Genomic DNA, 15,361 nt, shown 5'->3' with positions numbered 1-15,361 from the left:
CCACTTCAGATAGCAGGCTAAGTCACTCCGTCCTCTGATGGCATCACCTACTTAGTATAACCAATACTCGGTCTAGCCCGCAGAGCTGCGTAACCTCAACCTCCTACCACAGTCATGCTTAAGATAAACATCCGTAGATACCAAGGGGATGCAGACTTGGCACGGCACACACAGGAAGGATGTTCAGCAGTACACTAACACCCCTTCCTATCTGTGGAGATCTTCCCCCAGCCCATGATAAACGGTGAGCAAAGACAGACACAACCCAACACTGATGGAACCGAACTGCTTGGAAATTCTGAGGACTTGCGTTTTGTCCCCACGGCCGGGGCTGCGCTGCCAAATCCCTCTCTCCTCAGTCTCTTTCAGCTGTACTCAGAGGGTGTCCCACCTGCCACCAAAAGGCTTGAAGTGGCCACTTGTGTCCTACATGCTTTTACCTTTAATCATTTCCAGCACACTTATTATAATAGCACTCCTCCCAGTCTTCAGAGAAAGGACTCTGACCCCAATTTACACACAGCTGAACATGTGAGCCATCTCGAGGGAGTGACTCTCCTCCCCATTTCATAAAGAGCCGGTCAGGCTGCAGCATGGAAAAAAAAGTCATCCAATTTCATTTCCTTCTCCCTCTCAAGCAAAGGAATAAAAGTGAAAGCCATTAACACAAAGAGGCACACGTATAACAGTACAGAACTCTCTGGGAAGCTCAAAACCCCCTCATTGTTCAACTGAAAACTGAGATACTGAAATACTTCGTGAGAGGATGGGAAGCTTGCTGACTAATAACAGAGCTGGATAATCATTTTTAACAAGTAAGTAAAATATTCAACAGAGAACTGAGAAACCTTTTTGTCCTTACATTAGGACTTTTTTTTTTTAAGGAAATAAATGAAAAATGCAGACAACCAGAATAAGCCACCAGCCCACAGGCTACTTAACACAAAAAATTAAATGTCCACACAACTACCATGCAGTGTGGGCCTCCACACGTGAAACTGGTTGGGGAGAAAGTGGTTAAATCAAACAACCTCCCCCTCCCCCTGCCTGCCGAAAGTGAGAGGGAGATTTACTTCTGTTCCTCTTAAATCACAGACTGACTGAATTTAGCATTTCCCCACTAAATATCATGGTAAAGGTACATAGCTGAAAACATAGCATTCTGAAACGGTTAACTCTGAAAGTTCACAGTTCACTGATTTTTATTCCTTCATCTACCCACATATGTATGTGTACATATACTATCTATCTATACATACAAGTGTATACATAATTCTACATCAGTCATATTACTATAATGATACAGTAATATAGTAACATAATATAGAATAAAACCCATTACTAATAGTAATATTTTACATATTCTATTCTCTAGATCTTTATATTCTAGTTTTACTTTTATACATATATCAGTAAGAAGAATGTGGTGTTACTATAAAGATATTTACCCAGTCGCACATTGATACCTTTATGGTTCCCTTCAGAATTCAGCCCAAATTTGGCACCAAAAGAGCCTGTGTGGGCTGAAAATGCATCTGTGTCTCCTGGATGCAAAGTGAGACGCCCAAGTGGCTGCTTTATTGTGGTCGGGGGCGCTATGCTTTTGTATAGATAAATGATTCCTTTCTTTAAACTGCAAACAGGTAAGGGCAGATAAGCTTTACTTTCTAGCAAGGGTGCAGTTCTCTCCTTGCCCTTTCTCTCAGAGGGAACCAAACCCTAGGAGAAGGTTTATGGCTCAAAGCCCTAATTGCCTGGTATGACCCAGGGAAAATTCCATCTTGAGAAAATGCACTTTCCTTAAATACTCTGAGGCAGAAAGCAGCCAGGTCTCTAAAGAAGCCACTAGACTTTCTCAGGATGCTAGAGACTTTTAGAAAAGCAAAGGAAATTAAATTAACTCAACCTAACAAAGTGTTTGAAATCTTCACTGTGAGCAACAGTGAAAAGCCAGTACTATGCCTGTTCTTGGGAAGATGATTTTATGATCATCTATTCTTGACTAAGTTTGAGGCTCCCAAAACTAAAAATTAGACTGTAAAATTGTACATCCAGTGGCAATCATCAGCTATTAAACCAGTTAACACTTATGAACTATTAACTCTCATCTGCGCACTTTGGTAAAAGTGAATAGTCACTTAAAGTTCTCTTTCATTAACTGAAAAACAAATAGCTTAGCTAAACCCAGGCATGACAAGACACACTCATCATTTCCCACTTTATACATTTTATAAAATATTAGTAACAGTATTTTTGCTGATACCCAACCTGAAAATAATTCCCATATTAGAAAAGTAGACTACAGAGCTGATTATTTTCCTAACAGTGTATTTCCAAGTGAGAGCAGAATTTTTAACCTGGAAGAGACTTTAAAGATCATCTAATCCAGCCCCTCCCTTTGAAGATTAGGAGACAGAACCAAAAAGCTGAGATGCCCAAAGTTACAGAATTTATTAATAGAAATAACATCAGAAGACCCTGAATTCCCAGGCCCCCACACTACACATCAACCCACCTAGCCCTTCACACTCATGTGACCTCAGCAGAACTCTTCTTCTTCCCCAACTAGCCACTCCCTCCTTCAGTGGGTTCTACATACATTCAGACAATTCCATCAACGATTTTACCACCCTTGGAACCAATCACCAATCAGCTTTTCCTTACAGAGCACCTCTGTACTTCATAACCCAAAAGTCTTATCCAGGGTTACATATGTAAGTTTTCCTCAAGGGTTTAGAAGAAAATTCCAGAGCTAGATGAAGTACAGCAATTAAAAGTACAAGGTTTGCTTCCCTTTTTCATTACGCTTTGGTTGTTTTCATGATGCCCAATTCTGCTGACAAGAATCTGCACTTTTCATTTGTGCTATGATTTCGACTTGGGTGTCTGATTAACAGGAACTAGATTTTGTCATCTGATCCCAAATATTGGTATGTCATATTTTCCCAGTACTTAATATTTCCCAAGTTTCTGTCACTGAAATGAGTACTACACTAGCAGGTGGGGACACTGGGTCTCAGGGAACACGATGGACAGTCAGCAAGCAAACACTCCATGAATGCATGGGTGCAGAACCCTCCAAGACGTGAGGTCTGGAGTCCCCCAGAGAGCCTCTGCTAACTCTGTGTGAGGAACTGCTGTCTAAAGTTTAACCACAGTCTTCAAAAATGGAGTTTTAATGTGCCGTGAAACAGTCAGAGACTAGAAAGTGTAAAGTACTTAGCTACTGCTGCAAAACACAACTGGAAACAAAACCCTATGCTTTCATAGTGTACTCCTTTCTCTTGCCTTAGTTTTCTCTTTCCATTCACTCTGTAACACTTTAACCAAAGAATGCACTTAAAACAAAAACAAATGCAGGAAGTTAATCTGAGCAAAACACTAGCAGTAATGCTAAAACTAAGGTAAATGGAAAATAGGAAGTTTCAATGCCTGCCATAAAACAAGGGTTCTCAGGCCTGTGAGACTTCGAGAGTGATCACCGTGTCCTCCATTCTCAGTAAGTCCTCAGTGATGGAGAGAAAATATGTTCTCTGGGCAAAGTTGAAGCTTAAGTGTAAATTCCAGGTAATTAAGACCCCTGCTAAGGGCTGGATGTTGAAGAACACCTACAGAGCCCAGTTTTAGAGACACGGGGCGGGGGGGGGGGGGGGATGCTAGCTTCTAGTCAAAGGGTGCCCGGTCCCGCGACCACGTGAGCCTCCTCATACCCAGAGAGCTGAGGTTTCAGGAGTGCCTGGTATGTTAACCACGTCATTACTACATGACTGCTTAAAACATACCACACACAGTTTTCTATCCAGCATCTGCTGCTCTCAAGGGCTTCAAAACCAATGGGAGGGAGTATTTTGTTTCTTTGCAAATTCTGTGCTCTCAGGACAGCACTGCCCTTCGTTAGGGCTGAGATTCCAACTTCCATGGCCATTTGCCACTGATGCTTTTAATAACCATACCTTGATTTGGTTCTCAAGTCTAGAGAAAAAGTATTCTATTTTTGCTCTCCCTAATAGAGTAGAGCCAACAGGGCATTCTCCACCATGTGAAGCTCTAATTTGGGTGACACCAGAACAAAGTCTGTTAAATGGTTCTTATATTAGGCTATAACTGTTTTTAGCCCTAATGAGTCAAATTTACATTCTGGGAGAAAGGCATGAGTCCTTACTTCCAAATGCTTTAGGTCAGAACTGTTTTACATTTCCACAAAAACATTTATACCCAGACCTATTTCAAAGTATGACTTTGTGGATGGAAAGATGGCCTTAAAAAAACCCATTTAACTCAAAGGAGGAAGGAGGTCCCAATTCTTCTCTTGGCAACAGCAACTGCCTGACTCAGCCTAGTGTCTGCTCTCAAGCCCCTGACTTCATCGCTACCTGCTCCACTTTCTCCTACTATAAAAATGGGGATTTACCATCCACTCCTGCTTATGTAGTTAAACTGTGGATATACACCGACCCACACATACACACTCACATATCCTGTGAAGTGATCTCCCTCTAGCTCAGCAGATAACCAACTCCTATCCTGCCTGCCCCTTCCCATTCCTCAGGAAGGAAGGGGAGCACTGGAGAGCTGTACTGAGATGAAGAGAAAGAGCAGAAACAGAGCAGGAGGCCGGTGTCTCTTAATCACAACTCCATAATCCCACACAAAAATTTTATTAGTTAATGTGCATAATCTCCCAAAATGGCCACTTGTTACTAACATTAAAAACTTAGGTTAGGAGTGCCTGGCTCAGAGAAGGTCAGAAGCACTAGCAAATCCATTAATTCAGGTCCTGGCTACATATTTCTATCACCAAGGCTACGCAGTTGTAGGTGAAGTGGTCCATCTTCACAAGTGCTATTCGTGAAAGGGGGTCATTACTCCTTTTACAATTCCCATTCTACAAGCCCAGTGAACACCTTGATTTCCTTTAGTGCGGTCACATTTTAGAATTATACCTATTTGGGTTCAAAAAAATAGTTTCTAAATAAGAGACATTATATAGGGTTGCCTGATTTAGCAAATAAAAATACAAGAAGGCCAATTAAATCTGCACACTGTATGGGACATATTTATACTAAAAAATTGTTTATTGCTTATCTAAAATTAAAATTTAACAACATATGTATATATAAGACATACTTAGAATAAAACTTGGTTGTTGTTTACCTGAAATTCAAATTTCACTGAGCACCCTGCATTTTATCTGGTGACCCTGATGGTTCTGCACTAGGGCCTAGAAGAACAAAGATGGATAAGACACGACATCCAACGCCCCGGAGCTCAGTCTGGTGAGAACCAGAACAATATAGGTTATCAGAGAGGATCAGAGGTGCAAGTACTTTGCAAACACAGGCAGAGGAGCTGTTACATCCTAACTTAGGACACAAATATCCCTACTCTTCACAATGAAAGTAAGCATTACGGAATTTTTTATTCTAGAGTCTACCTTCTCCAGATTCTATAACCCTGATTCATGAACTTGGTAAGTGCTTGTCCCTGACTGACCATCACCCACCATTCCTCCTTCAGGAGTAACATCCACAGTAAGAAGCAAACCCCAAGCTAAGCTGAAGTTTCCAACACCTCCAGGAGTTAAGGACTTCTCTCCTTAACCCAGAGCTATGCTGCTAACCTGACAACAACCCACACAAAAGCAGAGCGCACCGTGGCCTGCACGCGGCTGCTCAGTAAGGGTCATCTGGATAAGGAACCGAATGTTACCAATGCCACACCACCTTCAAGTGTAAACCCCAAACCTGAACAATTGTGAAGAACACTCATTCTGCTTTCTGCCATTATTTGCACCTGAAGCAAGTTACTGTCAAGGTAATCTGGAGGGACTTAGAGGATACCATCCATAAAACAGATTTGAAAACACAGATTAGAGAATAAACTGAGTTGTTTACAGCACCAAATACTCTTCCTCACTGAGCTTGGAGAGCCAGCACAGCCTGAGAGTCTATTTCAAATACAGTGTAGGGGACAGTCTTCCCCATTTCTGCTGAGATGAAGGATTCCCCACATTCTGCTCATGAGCACAGCTCTGAAAGGAAGGTTTGGAGCCCATATTTGGAAAACTAACTCTCCTTTTATATCTCAAGCTGTCTTTGGCAGCAGTGGCCAAGGAGCTGGGCAACGCACAAAGTTGACTGGTCAGGTGGGGTCAGGCAAGGACAGTGCCAGACAGACCTGCCCAGCTAACGCTGCTCTCAGAGGGCACCCAGGCAGGCGTGATCTGCATGGCCTGGCACAGAAACGGCTATGGCCTAGAAGTCACCCGCACCTTTTCGTGAAGAATCACTCCATTTCCCCTTGATTTAGAGATCATAGCAGAGAGAGCAAAAGGAAGCCAGGAAGGTACGAAATAGGTGGTGTGTATCTATTTCCTGCTGGAATTGCCTTAGGTGACAGAAAGAGGGCATGATCATTCCCAAGTGCATTAGGTCAGGCTTTGGGATCCATCGGTGGGAAACCTATATCACATACATCACACCAAAGACAATTCAAGGACTTAAAATTGGGTAATTAGCTTTGTATTATTTTACTCACAAGGTCTCATAGTTCAGTACTGAAAATACTAACACTTTAAAAAATGAAACTGGCCTTTTATTCCAAGCCTATTCATCTTTGCATTCCCGGCACTGAGCGTCGTCTTGGCCCTCAGCACAGACCTTATAATGTTCATGAGTTAATGGATGGCATCCATGAAGTTTCAAGCCTATGGGCCAGATTCCCTACCACGTGCACTCATTGGTTTATTACTGCACACAGGGAACCTGGCAGGCACCTGGCTCTGCTTACACACTTTGCTAACAGCCAATATGATTCCCTAGGTGATAAAGAGAAATGAATAGAACTCAAGTTCTCATCTTTCAAGGCCTAACATTAAAACTTACTTGAAACCAGACACTTTTGCAAGTCAGAAAAGTAAAAACACTATTTCATACTTTATCAAAAAAGAAGCCAACCTGTTTATAATTTTGTTTTGGAGGAAGTACAGAAGGAAACATTTTGGAAAGCACTGCCAAATTCTAAAAAAAAAAATCGTAAAAAAGCCAAAAACAAGTTCATTCCACTAAACAAAGTGGAAAAAAAAACCTATCAATTCAAAGCAATAGAAGTTTAAACAGAAAGTTCATGAAAGATCAATAAATAAATTCCAGATGTGGCCCCACTGTTTAAGTATTAAACAGTGAACCCTACTTACATTGGTTAACCAACCCAGAATGGGCTTGCTTCTAATTTAATACCCCTTTCAGATCTCTGACTCCATAATGAGATATCTTTCAAGCCAACATATGTCAACTTTTTCTGCCTTAAAATAAACATGAGAATTTTCTGGTTTTAGATACTTTCTTCTTTACTTTATTCAGCCACAAATGGTCTAGTCACCTCAACCACATTTAATAATATGTAAAAGTAATGTATGATTAAAAACATATATACACATAAGTTGTGTATATATAATATGAAAGTAGTATGTACATAAAATTAAAAACAAACCTGGGTATAGATAACTGCCAAGTGAGATGAATTAAAATAGAGAAATTAATTCTAATAATAATTTTAATTAAAATTGAGTTCAAAATTAATCATTCTTCCATTTTGTAAACTCAATAGATGTATATGACTTTTAACTATCTGTTAACCTAACAAAACTTGACAGTTACAACCTAATTTTATTTTATTATTCTTTTAAAGGCGGTACTGGGGATTGAACCCAGGACCTTCTGCATGATAAGCACCCACTCTACCACTAAGCGATACTCTCCCTGCTACAAACTAACTTTAAAAGTGCCTAAAACCTAAAGCAAGTTTTCCTCTACAGTCAGGCAAGTTCCATCTGCTGAAATGCCCCACTTGTTGACACATACAAACTGCTGTCAATAATCCACCAACATCAAATTTTGGTAAAAATATTTTCAAACAGATTAAGAAAAACCAAGATGATCTGAATACCTGAGCTGCCTCAAACAAAATGCTTCAATACAATGAGCGATGTATACTGACCTGGGTCATTTCCCAACCTCTGAGCCTAACAACACTTGACCCAACCAGAGCAACAGCCATGTGTCTAGTATCTGAACTGGGAAGCGTAGAGAGTGGTCAAAGAACCAGGAAGGAAAGGAAGGAAATTGTTCATTAATTGCCTACAATGTGCCAGGCAGAGTTTTGCATTTTAAACTTTTTAGTATCTTACTGAATCCTTACAATATCTCTATGAAATAGTGTTAGTCTTTTCATAGTGAAGGAAATAGACTCAGATGTCCCTGTGTCATCTAAATATAATTATATCAAAATGTTCACACCTTTTTATTATGCTTTGGTATATAAGAAAATTCTGTTAAATGGCCCATCCAGTTTTGGAGGCTAAGAAGGGCTCAATATTGAGATTTTTTTTTTTCAGCTGGGACTTAAAGCTACAGACTACGTCAGTGCTACTTAAAACGATTACATGACACCATGATTACAATTATATGAAAAACGCCTGTGCCTTTTGTGGTGGTGGATATGTTCATTATCCTGATAGTGGTGATGATCTCACGGGAATACATATACTTCAAAACACATCAGACTATACACTTGAAATATGTGCCGTTTACTGTATGTCAATTGCACTTCACTAAAATTGTAATAAGAAAAATGCTCATGGATCAGATCCAAATAGGTATAGGGAAAGTGAAAATATCCATAACTGATACAGTTTTCTGAATAAAAAAAGGGATGGTGGTAAATGTGGGCAAGATTTCTCTATCAGCATTTCTCAAAGTGTATTCTATATGACACCAACTCTGGGGGTTGTTAACAAGTGTTACATAGACACACAAGTTCTATGGTCACATAAGTATGAGAAGAAATGCTTGCTTAAACAAGGCTCACCACATTTGTTAGCTGTGGAACTTTTCAGAGGCTTCCTCATATGCTAATAAGCTAAGATTCTCAGTGCTTTTCAAAAACAGCTCTACAAAATACAGCTTTTCTGAAAATAATTTGACTAGAAGCCCTTTTTCAGAGGATCTCCTGGGACTGATAATCTACACAAAACACTTTGGGAACCACGGCTCTAATGCACAGACCACAGGGTCCACACTGGCCGGGAGTTTAGAGATCAGTGAGTCTGAGGTCCTCAGAACTTAGCCCAGAGATTAACTGCAGCTCTGAACTCATGACCTGTCCCTTTTCCTTCAGCTGTGATAAGGGACAGTGCACACAGCTTAGAGGCACTGAAGAGCAATAGAGGATGAAACCATTCAGTGTGGCTGTTTTCTGCAGCTACATTCAAATACCTGAATGCCAAAATGCCTGTGCAGCAAGGAAACTGGACTAAGGGAATTGAGATGAATAGTCAGGAATAGATCATGGAATTTAAACTGAGTGAGGAAGTGAGGATGTGAGTGGGGTTGGAAGATAATATAAAGGTGGAAAGGTCTGGAGGTCTCAGTGGGATCTGGGAATTTTTAAGTGGATTATGTAAATATGCCCTATGAATTTGGATCTTCAAATATCACATTTTTAAAAAATGTAAAGCAGAGTCTTGTCTAGAGCTCAAGCTGGTATCTGATGGGAGTTTTCTTGAACAAAAACATAATCACTTAAGAAGCAGTCACCCCTAAACACCTATCAATCATGGATTTCCTCCTGTCAAGGGAGAGGGCTCGATGAAGGTACAATACCATTTGATTCACATCGTCCCTGTGCAGCCATGAGTGAAAAGGCATCTGAGGAGAGCAAAAGGAGGAGGAGGAAGCAGGCTTCCAGGGGATGCAGATTAGGCACTCATGAGAGAGGAAAAAGAATTGGGAAGAGAAAGGGAGCGAGATGAGGTTGAGGGAACGACAGAAGAGAGGTGAACATGACAATAATGTTAAAAACCTCTTTTAAGAGTCAAGAGAGTACCAGGTTCCACACCTGGAAGTGTCAGCCCCAGGAAACGTCCATGTCATATACCGAGTGGTCATTAGCACCAAGACTAAATTTACCGAACACCAGTGTCCTTTCTCCCTATACACAAAGAAGCTGCCACTTAAAAATACCATTTTTATTCAGGACTGTGTATTAATGACCTAGGGCTGCCATCCAAAATACTGCAAACTGATGGCTTAACCAACAGAAATGTATTTTGTCACAGTTCCCAAGGCTGGAAGCTCAAGATCAAGCTGCTGGCAGGGTGGTTCTCCTGAGAGTGGTGAGGGGCCATCTGTTCTGTACCCCTCCCCAAGCTTCAGTGGTTCGCTGCAGTCTTTAGCATTTCTTGGCTTGAAGATGCAGAACCCCACTCTCTGCCTTCTCTTCACATGGTTTTTTCCCCTGTGTGCGTGTCTCTGAGTCCACATTTGCCCTTTTTTTTTAAAAGACATCGAGCCTTGTAGGTTAGGGCCCACCCTAATGGTCTCAGTTTTAGCTCTATGATGATTATCTCCAAATAAGGTCACATTCTGAGATACTGGGAGTTAAGACTCCAACATACCTTTTTTGGGGGGTGGCGGGGGCTGCAATTCAACTCATAAGGGACAGGAATGTGTCCTTAGTTTTGTCTCTTAAATTAGACTACAAGTAACCTAAGGGCAATATCATTTTTCAGAGAACTCTGATTGCCTCAAAAGATGGAGGGATTTTTATAGACAAAGTACCTATTTTACAACCTTGGTTGGAGCCAATGTTAAATATGGTACATAACACAACTTCGTTCAATTTCATGTCAGTGTATGATTTCATTAGAAAGAATCTCAAAGCAAAGGACGTACTTTTGAAATTAGACTTTCTGGAGTTTAGCTTTTCCAATGTGCAGAATTATGTTGAGAAACGGGCAATGGGAGAAGAAATACCCCACATACTGTCCCACACACACACTCTCCTGCCACATTGAGAAAGGTGATTCCTGACATATGCATGTATTTGTTTTATCATAAGCTAAAGATTTCCCTAAGTTTGGGGTGATATAAATATAAATTAAGCATAATTTATACCCCAAGGCCCTGTTCAAAGAACAAGTCCTTGTCATAGAGGAAGGGTGAGATTATAAAGGGTCAACAGTAGGGAGTTTTCTGGAGGTAACAGAATTTTTCTGTACTCTGATTGCTGTGATTATATGAACATACACGAGTTAAAATTCATAGAATTGTATGCCAAAAAAATCAATTTTACTACATGATAATTTTAAGAAGAACATTTAAAAAAGAATATCGGCACTTAACTTAGTGCCTATTTTTCAACAATTTTAAGTGACATCAGTATTAATCCCATTTTTCAGATAAGGAAAGTGGCAGCTCAAAATTAAGTAACTCGCCCAGGATTATATACCTTAGGTGGAAGATCTAGGATCTGAAACCACATCTGGCTGTCTCCAAAGCCAGTACTGTCTTCCACTGCCCCACAATGCCACCATGAAAACTAGGGAACTGCCTAATGTGGGTAGGCCAGCTCCTTCTCACAACTGCAAATCCTTGATCAAGAGCAAAGGCTACTGTCAGAGGGAACACAAACAGAAGTGAGATCCCACAAAGAGAGCACAGAACAAAACATGGAAACCCACCCTACTTACATAACATCATTTCTTGGGTACGCGATCTTTTGGGGCAGAGGTCCAAAAAACAATAGCCATGTGCTATGTGTCAGCGACCAACAACCTCATCTCTGATTGCTAGGATAGCTTCACTCCACATAAAAATAGCCACCTGCCCTCTCAGTCGCCTGGACTTATTTAGAAAAAGAGAAGGATGAAACACCAGAGTTAGGAAACGTAAAGCATGCATCCCACTGTTTTCCATTTGGTTTGGATGGGTCTCCATTCAGAAACCTAGGAAAACAGGGCATTGAGTTGACCAGCCTGGACACACAGGTGTACTGAATTCTCTTAATATGTTTTTAGAAGTTTCCTTCTAAACGGTTCTTCATTTGATGCTGAGTGTGGCCCCTGTCACCATCTCAGCAAACAACAAAATTGAGTCTTAGGATGAAGTGACAGCCACTCTCCCCACATCTTCTGCACTCCAAACAAAAGGCCACAGAGATACCTAGAAGCAACTCTCCTTAAGCACTGATCATTTCACTTATGACTAATGGCTCAATACAGTTAACCAATAACTAAAGGAAGAGTCAGTGAGGTCATCCACTCAGTAAAGGCAAACTATACAGACTTCCCCTGAAAAATGTAAAGAGACGCTTGCTCTTGGCAGACTACTGGTCTTGTTTCCATTTTTTCTTCAGGCTCACATGTATACACATCCACAAGTACTTGTTTCTTCAGTAAAAAAAAAAATCCAGATACCTTCTGTTAATGACTACAATGGAGACAACAAGGACCAAGAGTTGAATTTCACATCGAGAGTATGGTAAAGTCTATACATTTCTTTTAATTTGATCACCTAAATTCTTTCAGGCAAGGTCAACAAACTCATCTTAATATCCACCCACTGTATTCCAAGTAGAATGTCCCAAAAGCACTAGAGATACATGAAACATTTACTGAACTGAAAAAGCCAAATGAAAGAAAAGAACATGCATAACTTAGAACAAAAATTTAGGCTTTTTGGCTTACAGAACCCTTGAAATCTGACCCTTGCCACATAATCTTGAGCTGTAACCATTGCCAAAAGTCTTTCCAGTTAATTAGAAAGCAAACAAAATTTCTTCTGTTAGTTGAACCATAGGAAATCGCTACTTTTGAAGGTCAAAAATAACTGAACATCAACAATTTCATGTGGCTTAACCTAACAGAATATAACCAATCACACAAACTAAGGTGGAAAATCTGGCTATATCTTCATAATATGTTCCACTTTTAAAATATTCATATACAAAGGATAGAATCACAAGGCACATACCATGTTAATGTGAAAAAACTTGTTTCAAGATATCCAAGGAATTATTTTCATCAGAACTTATCTTTTAAATTAGCTTTAATGAGGTATAATTTACATATAATAATATTTACTAATTTTAAGTGTAGAAGTTGATGCTTTTTCATAAATGTATCCAGTCTTGTTCCCTCCACCACAATCATGATGTGGAATATTTCCATCACCCAAAAAAAGTTTCCTTGTAGTCCATTCCCTTCCCACCCTCCCCCAACTCCTGATTTGCTTTCCATCACTATAGCAGTTTTGCCTTTCTAGAATTTCTTATAAGGGATTCAGATACAAAAGTACATACTCTTTTGTGTTTGACTTCCTTCACTTAACATAATGCTTTTGATATTCACCTATATTGTTTTATCAGTAGTTCGTTTCTTTTCACTGCTAAATTATATTCCATGATTTGTTTATCTGTTCACGAGACAAGTTGCTTCCAATATTTGGCCATTATGAAAAAAGCTGTTATGAACATTTTTGTATGAATCTTTTTTTAAACATAGATTTTCATTTCCCTTAGATGAATATCAAGAAAAGAAGTTGCTGAGTTGTATGGTAAATGGATATTTAACTTTATAAAAAATTACCAAACTGGTTCCAATAGTTACTATACTATTTATATTCCCAACAGCAATGCAGGAGAGCCCCAGCTGTTATAAATCCTCACCAACACTTGGTATGGTCAGTTCTTTTAATCTTAGCTATTCTAGGGAGTGTGGTTTTAATTTGCGTTTCTCTAATGACTAATGATGTTGCTATCTTTTCATATGCTGATTTGCCATTCAGATATTCTATTTGGGGGCATGTTTATTCAAATCTTTTGCCCAATTTCAAACTGGGTTTTATCATTATTGAGTTGTAAGAATTTTGCTTTTCTTGTTGTTTTTTTTTTTAAATCAGACTTACTTTTTGCAAATATTTTCTCCTGAACTATGCATTATCCCTTCATTTTCTTAACAAGTCTTTTGAAGACCAAAAGTTTTTAATTTTCATTAAGTCTTATATTTCAAATTTTTTCTTGTATAGTTTCTGTACTAAAAAAAAAAATCTTCATCTGTCCAAAGGTTACAAAGAGTTTCTCCTATGCTTTCTTTGTAAAATCTTACACTTTTAGCTCTTATATTTAGATCTATTATTCATTTCAAGTTAATTTGTGTGTATGGTGTGAGGTATGGGTCAAGGTTCATTTATATAAATACAGATATCTAATTGTTTCAGCACTGTTTGTTGGAACTATTACCCTTCCCTTACTGAACTGCTTTTGTACCTTTGTCAAAAATTAATTAAATATATATTAATTAAAAAAAAATATATATATATTCTGTTCTATCGATTGGAGGGAAGGAGGAAAGAAAAACAAGAACTGAGATGAGATACCATAAAATTATATAACACATGCTAAAATTTTTCTCATCCAAAAGATTACTTGAGAATTCTTTTGGCTTTATGTATGAATTAGTTACTTAAAAAACAAAACAAAACAGAACAAAACCTAGTCTCCAAACAAATCAATTAGGAGTCCACCTAGATTTTTGGTTTTTTTTTTTTAAGTTTCAAACAATGTTTCACAAAATGAGAAGCTTAGAAACTACTGCCTTATAAAACCTGGCTCTCCTTCAAGAAACTAAACTCAAAGGGCAATACTTGGAAACTGGATACTACAATTAAAAATGGGCAAGGAGACAGAGGTGTAGGAGCTGGTGAGGGTAGGGATTACCCTAACGCAGATGGCCTGTAACCCAACCAGGGTCACAGCCTAGGAAAGCCCTGAGAGAGGGGAGTCATGCTAAAAAGCAGCCAATAACACATGATATCAATTATTCTCTGGAGAACTTCTCTGCATATTAAAAAGTGGCTGTTGAGTATAATTTCCTATCACTCAACTGTCAAAACTTACGTTGCTCCAGGTGAGCTGCCTGCAACTTCTCTGAAATTCCTGGTAATTACATATTACAAAAATCAAGTTACCACCATTAAACCATACGGCCACTTAGTACAACTACTTTTTGTTCCCAAAATTAACATCCAGTATCTTAGAAAAACTAAATTTTCACAGTCCAAAAAGGCCAGAAGCCTGGTTATTATGGACCAGCTGGTGTCCTGTTAGTTTACTGGGGAAGACAGGACAATGAGGACAAGGACCATCCTCACCTGCAGAGATGACATCCTCTCCTGCCCACCTCCTCACACTCCACACAGGAAGCACCAACCATGCCACCTCAAACGGAAGTGATGAGGAAGATGCTCAAAGGCTGGGTCTCCCAGGATGTGGCTGGGCAATTTTGGGAAAGTTTTACTCCTTGTTGAAGTGGTTTTATTATGCTCTTTCTCGAAGCAGGAAGATAGAAAAAGAAACTCAGGGAAACTGGGGAAGCTCTTTACCCACTTTACAGGCACTTTGCCTGCCCCAAGCACTCTCCTAACTGATCATCGCTTTTTCAGAAGAGAAAACGTAGGCATTTAAATGGGGACTCAGAAGAGGACTTTGTGGTTACCTAGTAAATACCACTCTTAGAGCTGGA

General features: G+C 39.5%; 1 protein-coding gene and 1 long non-coding RNA gene across 11 annotated transcripts in view; one reads left to right on the top strand and one right to left on the bottom strand.

The window, feature by feature from the left end:
* MFHAS1 (malignant fibrous histiocytoma amplified sequence 1) overlaps window positions 1-15,361 on the bottom strand; it is a 72,752-nt gene that overhangs the window by 35,442 nt on the left and 21,949 nt on the right. The gene's annotated exons all lie outside the window — the stretch shown is intronic.
* The window catches only part of LOC106729083, a 93,569-nt gene that overhangs the window by 64,231 nt on the left and 13,977 nt on the right, over window positions 1-15,361 (top strand). For 2 of the 8 annotated variants that reach the window (XR_004315420.1, XR_004315413.1), the window contains exons 5-6: window positions 5,518-5,814; window positions 12,196-13,979. The exons of 2 other annotated variants lie outside the window; for them this stretch is intronic. This is a non-coding gene — a long non-coding RNA (uncharacterized LOC106729083). Of the gene's footprint in view, window positions 1-5,517; window positions 5,815-12,195; window positions 13,980-15,361 lie in introns of those variants that run through there. 4 more of the 8 variants (XR_004315418.1, XR_004315417.1, XR_004315416.1 and 1 more) reach the window with 4 other exon arrangements.

This window comes from Camelus ferus, chromosome 26, assembly GCF_009834535.1.
Source record: "Camelus ferus isolate YT-003-E chromosome 26, BCGSAC_Cfer_1.0, whole genome shotgun sequence".
In the NCBI taxonomy this organism is placed as follows: domain Eukaryota; kingdom Metazoa; phylum Chordata; class Mammalia; order Artiodactyla; family Camelidae; genus Camelus; species Camelus ferus.
Note: the sequence above shows the minus strand (reverse complement) of the source record. Positions and strands in the feature narration are given on the sequence as shown.